At 39.6% G+C, this 13,054-nt stretch overlaps 1 long non-coding RNA gene across 1 annotated transcript; it reads right to left on the reverse strand.

Annotated features, from left to right (window-relative positions):
- Positions 1 to 550: 550 nt before the first annotated feature.
- LOC118501179 lies at positions 551 to 8,090 on the reverse strand. Its single transcript, XR_004903785.1, has 3 exons — positions 7,755 to 8,090; positions 7,701 to 7,704; positions 551 to 561 (listed from the first exon to the last, which is right to left on the reverse strand). It is a non-coding gene; the product is annotated as an uncharacterized LOC118501179 (long non-coding RNA).
- Between the last annotated feature and the right edge of the window lie 4,964 nt (positions 8,091 to 13,054).

The raw sequence follows: 13,054 nt of genomic DNA on the forward strand, positions 1-13,054 counted from the left end.
CAGGGCAGTGCAACCCTCCTTGCTGCACTGCCTGTAGGGGATGGGCCAGAGAGGGAACAGTGCAGTTCACTTGCTCAACTCTAGCCCACTTTACAGTGAACCCTTGTGTAAGACTGGGAATCTCTCCTACTGCAGCAACACCCACCTTAGTCCACAGTCAGCTCTGAGTCCCAGTTTCCCACTCAGCCAGCCTCGCCCATGTAGTCCACCACCTCACTGTAGCCAGCCCTTCCCTCTCAGCCTGCTGCCTCACTGCGGTTTCTCTCAGCCAGCTGGGTCTGCATGATCCAATGCCTTGCTGTGGGTTCTCTCTGTCTGTCTGTCTTACCAGTCTGGTTGAGCTGGTTGACTGTTTCTATAATTTCTTGGTTGTCAGAGTTCCATGCAGTTTGATTTTCCAACATTTCTGGTTGTTTGTTGAGTTTATATTGGTTGTTATCCTCCTTTTGGTTGTGTGAGGAAGTGAAGAGCTTCTACCTATGCTTTAATCTTGGCTGGAAATTTTATGTGGTTACTATAGCTCTCTGAGTTTGTAAGACCACCATATAGGCTTCCCCTGAGCTTGTTAGTTTTATTGTGTGGCACCTTTTTTTTTTTTATCCACAACATCAGGGGAGATAATTCCTCTCTTTCCCTGTTCCTTTGAGAAGGTAGGAGCCTAAATTTGGTGGGTTCATCATGGTGTACTCAAGAATTGGAAAATCTTGGTTTAGGTAATATCTAATAAGCTTAGTAATCAATGTATGTAAAAGCTATTGTTCCAGGAACTGAAGGTATGACCCACCTTTACTCCAGGAGACTGTAAACAATTTCACCTTTGTGCCTCAGTAGGACTGCAGGCAATTCAAGATGGTATCTGAGCCATTGTACTACAGGGTGAGAGATCCACTGCCCAGGACACAGATAAAGATCACCAACCCAGATAAAAATATGCTACAGTTTTTATCTGATTAACTTTTTTCCTAAATTCCAAACCTCTTACCTGTACTTTTCTTCTTGTAAAAGGAGTTAGTTTAAAATGGAATTTAAGATGGTCTGTTAGGGTACATAATCCACCATCTTCTCAGATTGCCAGACACCTGAATGAAGTTCCCATAAAGATTCAGTCCCTGTCTCTGCTTATTAGGTCTGGTAGGTGACAGGCAGGATGGACACCAGCTTTTCCAGTTTCATTCTTTTCTCCAATTTTCAACACTACTGTTAATAGGAAGGGTACTGGCCTGTGGGAAGTCTGCCTAGGGCTATCTAGTAGTGTGTAGTTTCTTGACATTATGAGGAAAGATTTAATTACACAAGTTTAAGAGTATGTTTATTAAAGCTGGGGACAGTGAAACAAGGAAGAGCTTAGAAAAGAAGAAGCAACTGGAGAGACACTGGGTGCAGCAGCTTTGGCTCTCTGGAAAGTAAAAGAAAAGGGGGCTTTGAAACAGCCCCCTGCTGTTTTGGGGGTAAGCCCAGGACAAGCTTCTGTGCCCACTGCTCCCCTGGTTGAAAGTCTGATGAGGATCCGTAGGATTTGTGAGATGCATATCTGTGAGAAAATAACAGGGGGAAGAGAAAGGCATGGATATGCTCCTGGGAGGAAGAGTGTACCCTGGGTCCTTTGTCTTGAAGACTTCAAAGTCTGCAGGTTTAGGGGAGGTCTTAGGAAAGGATTCCAATAGAATATTTATCAGCTTTATGCTGATCAGCCAAAATGAGATTTATTCCCTTAACTTCATCTATCCTTGAGTGTGGTTGGTACAAATGGCAATAATAATTGGACTTCTGCCATCTCCCTAAGTAGGATTATTTAAGCTATTTATCCCTTGGTTGAGGAGAAGTATAAAGCATTTACTCTTAAGTGTCCTTAGTTAAATAGCTGCAAACTGTTTGGATGTTTAAATATATGTCTCAGATTCCCTATCCCACTTGCCAAATAATTTTCCTAGCTTCACTAGCTACTGTCCTGCCTCACTACCTCTTGTCATGAATTATAAGGAGTTTGTTTTTTTTCTATGGATAAAGCCAATAATGCAGATTTTTTAATTATCTCATTTACCACATGATGGCAGGATGAACAGTGTGTAACAAATGGCACTGTCAAGATCTCTTACCTGAGGAGTAGTTCTTGTTTATCTTGAGAGATAAACAATGTGCATGTATATGATGGGCAGGTATCAGTTTGGATTTTTTTTTAATGAGTAGACTGATTTATACAAAATGTTTATTTAACATGTGTTCTGCTTTAGATTCTGGAAGAGCAATGGAGATACAGCCCAAGCTAGACCAAGATGTTTCCTTGCCGCAATTATTTTTTTTAATCATTTTTAAATTAATGTTTCAATACAGGTGTCTCCATTTTCCTGCCATCACTTTTCCTCGCTCCACCCACCCTCACCTGCCACCCTTAATCCTACCCCACTTTGGCTTTGTCCATGAGCCCCTTATACATGTTCTTTGATGGCCCTTTTCCTTCTTTCCCCAATTATTTGATTCCCCCACCCCCTCTGGTTATTGTCAGTTGGCTCTTAATTTCAGTGTCTCTGGTTATCTTTTGTTTACTTGTTTATTTTTTTGATTAGGGTCCACTGATAGGTGAAATCATATGGTATTTGTTTTTCACCACCTGGCTTTTTTCATTTAGCATAATGCTCTCCAGTTCCATTCATGCTGTGGCAAGGGGTAGGAGCTCCTTTCTTTCTGCTGCATAGTACACCATCATGTAAATGAACCATAATTTTTGATCCACTCATTCACTGATGGGCACCTAGGCTCTTTCTAGCACTTGGTAAATATAACTTTTGCTGCTATGAACATTAAGATGCAAAGGTTCTTTCAGATTAGCATTTCAGGGTTCTTAGAATATAGTCCCAGTTGTGGAATTGACAGGTCAAAAGGCAGTTCCAGTTTTTTGATTCCTGAGGAAACTCCATAATGTGTTCCACAGTGGCTGCATCAGTCTGCATTCTCACCAACACTAAACTAGGATTCCCTTTTCTTGAAAACCTCTCCAACCCTCATTTGTTAATTTTTTTATGATGGCCATTCTCACTGGTGTGAAGTGGTATCTCATTGTGGATTTAATTTGCATCTCTCTGATGGCTAGTGATACTGAGCATCTTTTCATATGTCTCAGGGCCCTCCGTATGTACTCCTTGGAGATATGTCTGCCCAGTCCTTTGCACATTTTTTAATTTGGTTGTTTGTCTGCCTAGAGTGGAGTCCTGTGAGTTCTTCATATATTTTGGAGATCAAACTCTTGTCTGAGGTATCATTGGAAAATATATTTTCCCATTCAGTTGGTATTCTCCTCATTTTAATGCTGTTTTGTTTAGCCATGCAGAAGCTTTTTCATTTGATGAGGACACATTTTTTATTTTTTGTTTTATGTCCCTTGCTCTAGGGGACATATGGGTGAAAATATTGCTGCATGGAATTACTGAGCTTTTCCTGCCTATGTTTCCTCTAGGACTTTCATGATGTCACTAATTACATTTAAGCCTTTCAACACTCTTCAGTTTATTTTTGTTTATGGTGCAATTTCGTGACTGTTTCATTTTTTTTTTTTTTTTTGCATGCAGCTGCCCATGTCTCCCAACAACATTTGTTAAAGAGGCTATTTTTACTCCATTTTATGCTTCTTTTCACTTTGTTAAATATTAATTGACCATAGAGAATTGAGTTTATTTCTAGGCTTTGTTCTGTTCCATTGGTCTATGTGTTTGTTCTTATTCCAGTACCAGGCTGCTTTGATTACAGTGGCCTTGTAATACAGTTTGGTATCAGGTATTGTGATCCCTCCTACTTTGTTCTCTTTCTCAAAGTTGGTGCAGCTATTTCAGGTTATTTATGATTCCATACATATTTTTTAAATGTTTGTTCTATATTTGTGATTTATGTCTTTGGTACTTTAATAGATATTGCATTGAATATACAAATATCTTCGGGTATTATGGACATTTTGATGATGTTAATTCTTCAAATCCATGAACATAGTATATGCTTCCACTTCTTTGTGTCTTCCTTAATTTCTTTCTTCAGTGTTGTGTCATTTTCTGAGTACAGGTCTTTTACATTCTTGGTTACATTTATTTATATTTATTTTATTTTTCCTGCTGCTACATCAATTGGGATTTTCCCCCTAATTTCTGTTTCTGATATTGACCCTAACCCTGGCTCATGGGGTCTGTCACATTGTGGATGAGATATGACAAATTCACATGGACTACCAAGTTCTGTGGAGGATCAGCACAGCTTCTTTCTCAGGAGGAAAAAAAGCCTTAGCCCTTGCCTTGACAAGCTTTTATTGCTTTTCTGGGCACATTACATGATGGTCCTCATTTACTATGCACAGGTTTGCTCTAGGTGGCTACCTTTTACAGAAAACAAAGGAGAGGATGTTGCTAATCACATCACAGAAGGAGGATGTTTGCAAATGCAAAGGGGAAAGTGGTTGAACTGGTTACACTGGTCCTTGGAAGGTTTAGCATAGATTTTAGGAAGTTACTTTAAAGACATGTAGTAAATGTTTGCTGCCTGAATTCAGAGTGAGCGGATTTTAACAAAAACAAGTCTCAAAACAGCCTAGGTACAATGCAGGCCTGATTCCCGATGGGAGAATGTATCCATGGGCATGGGTCCTGTCTGGGCCCACACCACACAGAATAGTCTCCCATATTTCCCCCCTTGCTTTTAGTTAGGACCACTATAGATCCCACAAAGCTTGCTACTTACTGGTCTCTCACATGACCCTGGGGAAATAATTTGCAAATGTGTCAAAGTACACAGAGCATTATTATAATCAGTAAGCAACCAATGGTTCCAAAGACCCACATTCTCAGATTAAGCCCATCAATCATTGTCAAGCAGTAATGATCAAACAATAGATAACATTCAAAGAACTGAGAGGGCTGATTTTGAGTCAGGGTCATATAGCTAAAGGGCCATAAAACTTTGGGGAAACAAACTCATTTCAGGCTTGGACCCTTATTTAAATTGAAGGTATTAGCAAAGCAGGTTTCACAGGATATTATACATTCTTTGTTAGGCCTGATCACCCTAGGGAACCTGCCGCTTCCAGCACAGGGCTGCACCCACCTCTGGCATTGTTTCAGGCTTAGGTCAAGCAGGTGAAATAAGGCAGCCAAGAGATTAGGAGACTTCTTGCAGACAGAATGACTCAGGCTATGTCAAAGCTGAGGGGCAAGGGTCTACCACCCCCTTTTTCTATAGCCACCCAAGTACTTCCTGGAGGTCCCCTTCATGATCATGCCTGTCTTAGATCTTCCCTCCCTTAAGGAATATTACCCATCTTTGGCTAACTGGTCATGCACTGGGGGCCAGGCAGGGTGAAGTAAAGTGGGCAGAGGTGGTGCTCCTGCCAGGGAGATAAGCTTCATCTCCTCAGTGGCTTAGGGTCCCAAGGTCTCTCATTCAGCCTTAGCCAAGGGTGAGGGTTTAATGCTTCTGAAACCATGCAGGGCAATTCCCAACATGTAATCTCCCTCCTTTTTTTGTTTGTGAATGCAATTGTGGTTGTTAAGCCTGTGAAACCTACTATTTTCTGTTCCCAAATACAATCTCAAGACAACAACCTCCATATGCATCATAAAGCACAAATAAGGATTAAGACAAGGAGGCATCCAAGTGCTGCCATGACCCAAACTTGTAAATTCAGTCCATTGAACCAGTATTTAGGGTTCAGCCATTGCAGATTATTGTGAAGTGTCTGGAGCACTTTTTGTTCAATAAGGCCTTTACTTGAGCATTAAGAGTCTTGATGTCCCCCCATGTAGTGGGGACATGGCTAGAGGGAACATTATGGGGCACTGAGGGATTGTTGCCCTCTGTAGGAGGTGACTGAGCCTCAGCCCCTGTCACTGGGGCAAGCCCCATCCTCTTCTGTTGGTGGACCCAGGCCTGTGAATGATGGTGTGGGTATCCATTTTCCTTCTTGTTGTTCAGGGTCAGCTGAACAACAGCTGGTCTGTCAGTCGATCAGTTCCCATCTTCAGGTAGTGGAGCTTGGCATCTGTCCCACTCATGATAAAGCTTTACTTTTTTGGCTGGCAGCCAGCCAGGACCTATAGGAGTGGAAACAGATGTATATCCCTTCCCCAAGTTAAGAGATCTACAGGGCCCTGCCAAGAGCCATCTCCCAGTGAATCTCTATATAAAACCTGAGGATAAGGTAACTGTGGCTCTTTGTTCTGAAAATGTTTCTCAACTGGAGTACAGAGTGATTCATCACAATTTAGAAATTATATGTAAATATGGCTAACAAATTTTGGGGGGAGGACTCATGGCTCCCACTTTTTCTGTTTTTTTTTTTTTTTAGAAGATTTTTGAAAGTATGATGGGCTTGCTCTACAATTACTTGACTGGTTGGATTGTAAGGAATCATGTTTTGTATTGGATATTCCAATGCTGAAGGAAGACCTGAGTAGAATATGCAAGGTATCCAGGGCCATTATTAGTTTTAATTTGCTGAGGCCATCCTAATGACTAAAGGCCTCAAGCCAATGGAATTGTATATTTTTAGCAGATTATCCTGTTAAAGCAGATGAATGTAGGGCACCAGAGTAAGTGTCAATAGAAATATGAACATATTTGAATTTTCCAAAGGGAGTGTAATGACCAACATTTGTTGGCCAAATTATTTGAGAACTTAGTCCTTGAGGGTTAACTCCTGTAGATGGAGGTGCCTTGGTAAGGGTTTGGCAATCAGGACACTCTTTAATAATTTGCTTGTCTTGGAAAGACAGGCTCCCTGCTGTTTCTTCAAGCTGCAATGAGTTTAAGCAGCAAGTTAATTGCTCTGTTGTTCTCAGGACCTGGTATTCCCTAGGTTCAGAGTTTTCAAAGAAAGTGGGAAAGATGGGAGGTGGTGCTCTACCTAAATATGTTTTAGACAAGAATGGTTATGGTCCTAGGTCCTTTTATGACTCAACTGACTAACCATTTCTTCCAGGAAAATAGCCAGTTCTTCCCCAAGGAAAAGATCAGTGTTTACAGGTACTGAGTTAAAAATGGTACTTAGTCTTCCATGGAGAAGGGCTAGTTCTCCCTGGGAGAGAGTATACCTATATTTTATTTTTACAATAAAGGGTCACAGCTCTGGCATAAACAAGGAGGATTCTTAATATTTCTTTAACACATTACAACCCACTTCCCACTTATAGCATGCTTTAGATTGACGAATTTATGAACACATTTATAACTTTTAGAAACAGTTTTTTTCTTTACTGGCAAATACATTTACTTTTTTTTGTTAATTCTTATTGATTACTGTATTCCTTCAGTGTGTTCAAAAGTGAGCTGTCTCTTTATCTAGTGCCCTTAACAGCTTTAGGGAGGCTGGAGAAGAGGGAAGGAGGATGCTAAGCTCTGTATGGCTTGTTACCTGGACCACAGCAGTCCCTGGGCCTTCAGAAGAAAGATTCAGGATGGTTAAAAGACACATTTTCTCATTGTTTTTCTTCCTGATCTTTTTACTGCCTGAGGGAAGTGAGATCTTTTTCCTTCTTTAAACAATCAATTTAAAATCTTTCTGAGTAGAATCCTTAAGATGTAACAACATTAGAGATCTTATTCTATTTACCAGAGGTTTAGCAAAATATTTTGAGACTGAGCTGTTCCTTTCAAAACAAAAACAAAAACAAAAATTCAAGCAAACCACTATTTTCAAATTAAATCCTCCAAAGGAGGGAGTGAGACACTGACCTTAGAATCTTATCTCACACCACCTGGTGCTATTTCAGCTTCTGCCCAACTTTTTGCTAAATAACTAAGTCTAAAGATCCCTTATCAGGGACACATTCAGCAGCCCTAAAAAGCTGCTGAACTATCTTAAAACATTGCTCTTGTTCCTTAGAAAGCCTGTTCCCCATGGTTGAGGATTCGCAGAAACCTTTAAACAAATTTTTTAGCAAATAAAAGAACATTTTTCTGAAATTCCTCTCACTGCAAGCACAGAAATTACAAACCAGTCTCAATTTTGCCCTTTCTTCACCTGCACCTTTAAATCCTTATGCAGGCAGATGGAGGGAAAGGACAAAAATTGAAGGGCCACAAGAGGCAGCTTAAAAGGAAGAAGTTGCTGAGATGCTTGTAAATTGTCCTGTAACTAGTTGATGTTTTTAAAGCTAATTAAGGGAAAATCTTTGCTCTTTCTCCCAAGCCTACACCTAGTTGGGAGTTGTGCTGTGGGGATGGGCTTGTGGGTGTTTTTTACAGTGTTGAGGCGAGTGCCCTTGTGGCTCTTAACTGCTCAACCAGTGCCCTTGAGGTTGCAGCAAATACTTAGGAGAGGGAGCAAGTCTTCTGCTTACTAAAGAAGGTACAGTTGCAAAGTGGTCACAAGAGAGGGCAACCTAGGAAGAAAACCTTTTTCCTCTAAAATCCAACACACCCTATGATGTAAGAGAAAAGCTCTCAGTGTTGTTGGCCCTTACCTGGGCTGATGCACATGTACTCCAACCAAGTCGGTGTGTTCTCCACAATGACAGCTTGTAGCTTTGTATCCCTGTTCCTGGGTGCTAGCTGATGCCAACCCTGGCTCGTGGGGTCTGCCACATTGTGGATAAGATATGACATATTCACATGGATTATCAAGTCCTGCGGAGAAAAATGGTCGGTGTAGTTTCCCTCCCAAGAGGAGAAAAAACCTTGGCCCTTGCCTTGACAAGCTTTTATTGCTTTTCTGGGCACATTACATGATGGTCCTCATTTACTATGCACAGGTTTGCTTTAGGTAGCTACCTTTTACAGAAAAAAAAGGAGAGGATACTGCTAATCACATCACAGAAGAAGAATATTTGCAAATGCAAAGGGGAAAGTGGTTGAACTGGTTACACTGGTCCTTGGAAGGTTTAGCATAGATTTTAGGAAGTTACTTTAAAGATGTGCAGTAAACATTTGCTGTCTCAATTCAGGGTGAGGGAGTTTTAGCAAAAGCAAGTCTCAAAACAGCCTAGGTACAATACATGCCTGATTCCCCACAGGAGAACCTATCTGTGGGTGTGGGTCTTGTCTGGGCCCATAACATGCAGAACAGTCTCCCATATGATATTTCATTGTTGGTGTACAAAACTCCTTTGATTTCTGAATATTGACTTATATCATGCTGTTTTGCCAAATTTATTTATTAGGTCAAGCAGTTCTTCAGTCGTAGTCTATATGATTTTTTATGTACACAATCATATCATCTGCAAACAATGACAGTTTTGTTTCCTCTCTTCTAATTTGGATTCCTTTTCTTTCCTTTTCTTGTCTGATTGATGTGGCTAGGACTTCCAATACTATGTTGAATAGTTGTGGTGAAAGTGGACAACCTTGTCTTGGTCCTGATCTTAGTGGAAAAGTGTAGTTTTTGCCCATTGAGTATGATGTTGGCTGTAGGTCTCTCATATATGGCTTTTATTATGTTGAGGAATGCTCTGTCTGTTCCCACTTTGCTGAGTGTTTTTATCATAAATGGGTGTTGTACCTTATCAAATGCTTTTTTCACATCTATTGATATTATCATGTGATTTTGTCTTTAGTTTATATGATGTATTACATTTATTGATTTGTGAATGTTGTACCTTTTCTTGCATCCCTGGCATGAATCCCACTTGGTCATGGTGTATGATCTTTTTAACATATTGCTGGATATGTTTTGCCAATATTTTGTTGAGGATTTTAGCATCTATATTCATCAGTGATATTGGCCTGAAGTTTTCTTTCTTTGTTATGTCTTTATCTGGTTTTGGGATTAGGAAGATATTGGCTTCATAAAAAAAGTTTGAGAGTCTTCTGTCTTCTCAAATTTTTTGAAATAACCTGTGAGCATGGGGGTTAGCTCCCCCTTAAATGCTTTGTAAAATTCTCCTGTCAAACTGTCTGATCCATGGCTTTTATGTGTCAGAAAGCCTTTTAATTACTGTTTCAATTTTATCAGGTGTTATTGGTCTGTTCAGGCTTTCTGCTTCCTCTTCATTGAGCTTTGTAAGATTGTATTTTTCTAGAAATTTGTCCATTTCATCTAGGTTTTCAAATGTCTTGTCATAGAGTTCTTTGCAGTAATTTCTTACATTCCTTTGTATTTGTGCGGTATCAGTTGTAATATCTCCTCTTTCATTTCTGAAATGTGTTTATTTGCATCCTCTCTCTTTTTTTCTTGACGAGCTTGCTTAAAGGCTTGTTGATTTTGTTTATCTTTTCAAAGAATCAGCTCCTGGATATATTGATCTTTAGAAATATGCTTTTAATCGCTATGTCTTTTAATTTAATTCTGTTCTGTTCTTGGTTATTTCCTTCTTTCTGTTTGCTCTGAGCTATGTTTGATGGTTGCTCCAGTTCTTGTAGATGTAGTGTGAGGTTGTTCATTTGAAATGTTTCTATCTTTTCTAGCTAGGCCTCTATCACTATGAACTTCCCTCTCAGGACTGCCTTCACTGTGTCCCATAAGTTTTGGACTATTGTGAGTTCATTTTTATTTGTTTCCAGAATGCCTTTGACTTCTACTTGATCCCATTCTTAACCAAATCCTCCTGTAATAGCATGCTATATGATCTCCATGAATTTGAGTGTTTTTAAGTTTTTTCCTGGAGGTTGTTTTCTAGTTTCAGTCCCTTGTGGTCAGAGAAAATGCTTGATATGATTTCAATTTTCTTGAATTTTTTGAGGCTTGTTTTGTATCCTATCATGTGGTCTATCTTTGAAAATGATACATGTGCATTTGAAAAGAATGTGTGCTTATGCTTTTTGGGGATGAAACACGCTCTCTCTATATATACATCAGTTAAGTCCATTTCATCTAGGGCATTGTTCAATGCCACAATATCTTTGTTGATATTTTGTTTGGAAGATCTGCCCACTTTTGACAGTGGGTGTTAAAATCCCCCACTATAATTGTGTTGCTGTCAATATCTTTCTTGAGGTCCTCCAAGATTTTCTTTATGTATTTGGGTGCTCTTATGTTGAGTGCATATATATTAACAGTGTTTATGTATTCATAATGAATTATTCCCTTGAGTGTTATGAAGTGACCTTTGAGTTCTTTTTATGGTTCTTTTTTTTAAGTCTATTTTGTCTGATATAAGTATTGCTACCCCAGCTCTTTTTTCCTGTCCATTTGCTTGGGATTTTGTTTCCAGCCCTTCACTTTAGACTGTATAGGTCTTTGGCTCTGAGGTGGGTCTCTTGTGGGTAATATATGTGTGGGTCATGTTTTCTTATCCATTCTGCTATTCTATGTCTTTTGATTGGGGCATTTAATATGTTTACATTTAAGGTTGTTATTGATAGGTACTTATTCATTGCCACTTTTTCATACCTGTGTTCCTCTCTCTCTCTCAGTGTTTTTCTTCTTGTTCTTAAATCAGTCCGTTTAGCATCTCTTACAGAGCTGGTCTGCAAGAGGCAGATACTTTGAGGTTTCTTTTGTCTAGGAAACTCCTTATTTGACCATTTAATTTAAGTTATAGCCTTGCTGGGTAGAGTAGTCTTGGTTGCAGGCCTTTGTTTTTCACTACTTGGAATATTTCTTCCTACTCTTTTCTGGCTTCGAGTGTTTCCATTGTGAAGTCAGCTTCTAGTCTTATTGGGTTTCCCTTATATGTTACTTCCTGTTTGCCCCTTGCTGCCTTTAGGATTCTCTCTTTGACTTGGAATTTTGCCATTTTAATTAGGGTGTCTTGTAGTCTACTTCTTTGGTTTCCTCTTGTTTGGGACACTCTGTGTTCTTCCTGGATTTGCATAACTTTTTCTCTCATCAAATTAGGGAAATTTTTCATCATTACTTTTTGAAACAGGTTTTCTATCCCTTGCTCTTCTTCTTCTGGTATCCCTATTACACAGATATTATCATGTGTCATGTTGTCCTGCAGTTCCTTTAACACCTCTTCATTCTTTCTGAGTCTTTTTTCCTTTTCATCTTCTTTCTGTTTTTTTTTTTCTATCTTGTCCTCCAGTTGGTTGATTCAATCCTCCACTTCATCTAGTCTGCTTTTGATTTCTTCTACTGTGTTATTCAATTCAGAAATTGTCTTCTTCATTTCCTCTTGGCTCCTCTTGATCGTTTCTATTCCCTTTTTCATGTTGATATATTTGGCATTGAGTTCACTGATCTTTCTTATAACCAGTGCTTTGAACTCAATATCTTATAGTTGACTTGCCTCTATTTCATTTAGCATCCTTTCTGAGGCTTCCACCTTTCCTTGCATTTGCTGTTTGTTTCTTTGTTTTTCCATTGTTTGTGAGACTCTTCTTGTTAGCCTTCGCTTGTTAAATTAATCTGTTCTGACTCCCTGGGTTTATGGCGTGAATTTCTATGATAGGATACCTGTGTGATTAGGTAGTTCAGTCTCCTTGATCTTTTGAACTTGCTGCTCTTGGGATGCTCTTTATGTTGGCTCTCTGGATGTATTTGGGTTTTGATTGTTGTTGGGTCATTATTTCGTGGGCCCTTCTCCCCAGGTGGTTGACTGAATGTCACTCCATCCACCATGTCTTGTATGCTGTTGTCTAGGTGCAGACATTTTCTGTTGATGCTGGTTCTTCTGTCTGTCTGAGGTTTTGAGGCTTGTCTTTCATTATTGTTCACTTGTTTGTTCTGAATAAGTTCTCCACCATTTGGTTGTAATTCCAGATTGGTCTTGGTAGGAGGTTAATGTGGCTTCCACTCACTCCTTCACCATTTTCCTTTATTTTCTGTTGGTGGTTCTTTTGTTGGTGGGATCTCTCTTACAGCAGGTATCTTAGTGTTCACAGCTCCCACCTACTCATATCTGATCAGTTTCAGGGGAAAGGCAAAATGGTGCCTTTCCCCTGAAACTGATTGGGAGAGTACTCATTGGGAGAGTATTCTATGGGATGTAATGTACCAATACTTAGAGAAGAGGTAGGAGATCTTTTGGATATGTATAGAATTAACCATGAAAATTCACCCAACTAACCATTTTTTATAAAAGGTAGAAAAGAGATAAGACTCTTGTTGGGGGAAAGCTTGTGAGTGGAATCCAGAAAACAGAGCACTTGTGGGAGGTCAGATTATGAGATATAGTGAGAGTGAAGGATAGAAAGTGGTGTG

Source organism: Phyllostomus discolor, chromosome 6 (assembly GCF_004126475.2).
Source record: "Phyllostomus discolor isolate MPI-MPIP mPhyDis1 chromosome 6, mPhyDis1.pri.v3, whole genome shotgun sequence".
In the NCBI taxonomy this organism is placed as follows: domain Eukaryota; kingdom Metazoa; phylum Chordata; class Mammalia; order Chiroptera; family Phyllostomidae; genus Phyllostomus; species Phyllostomus discolor.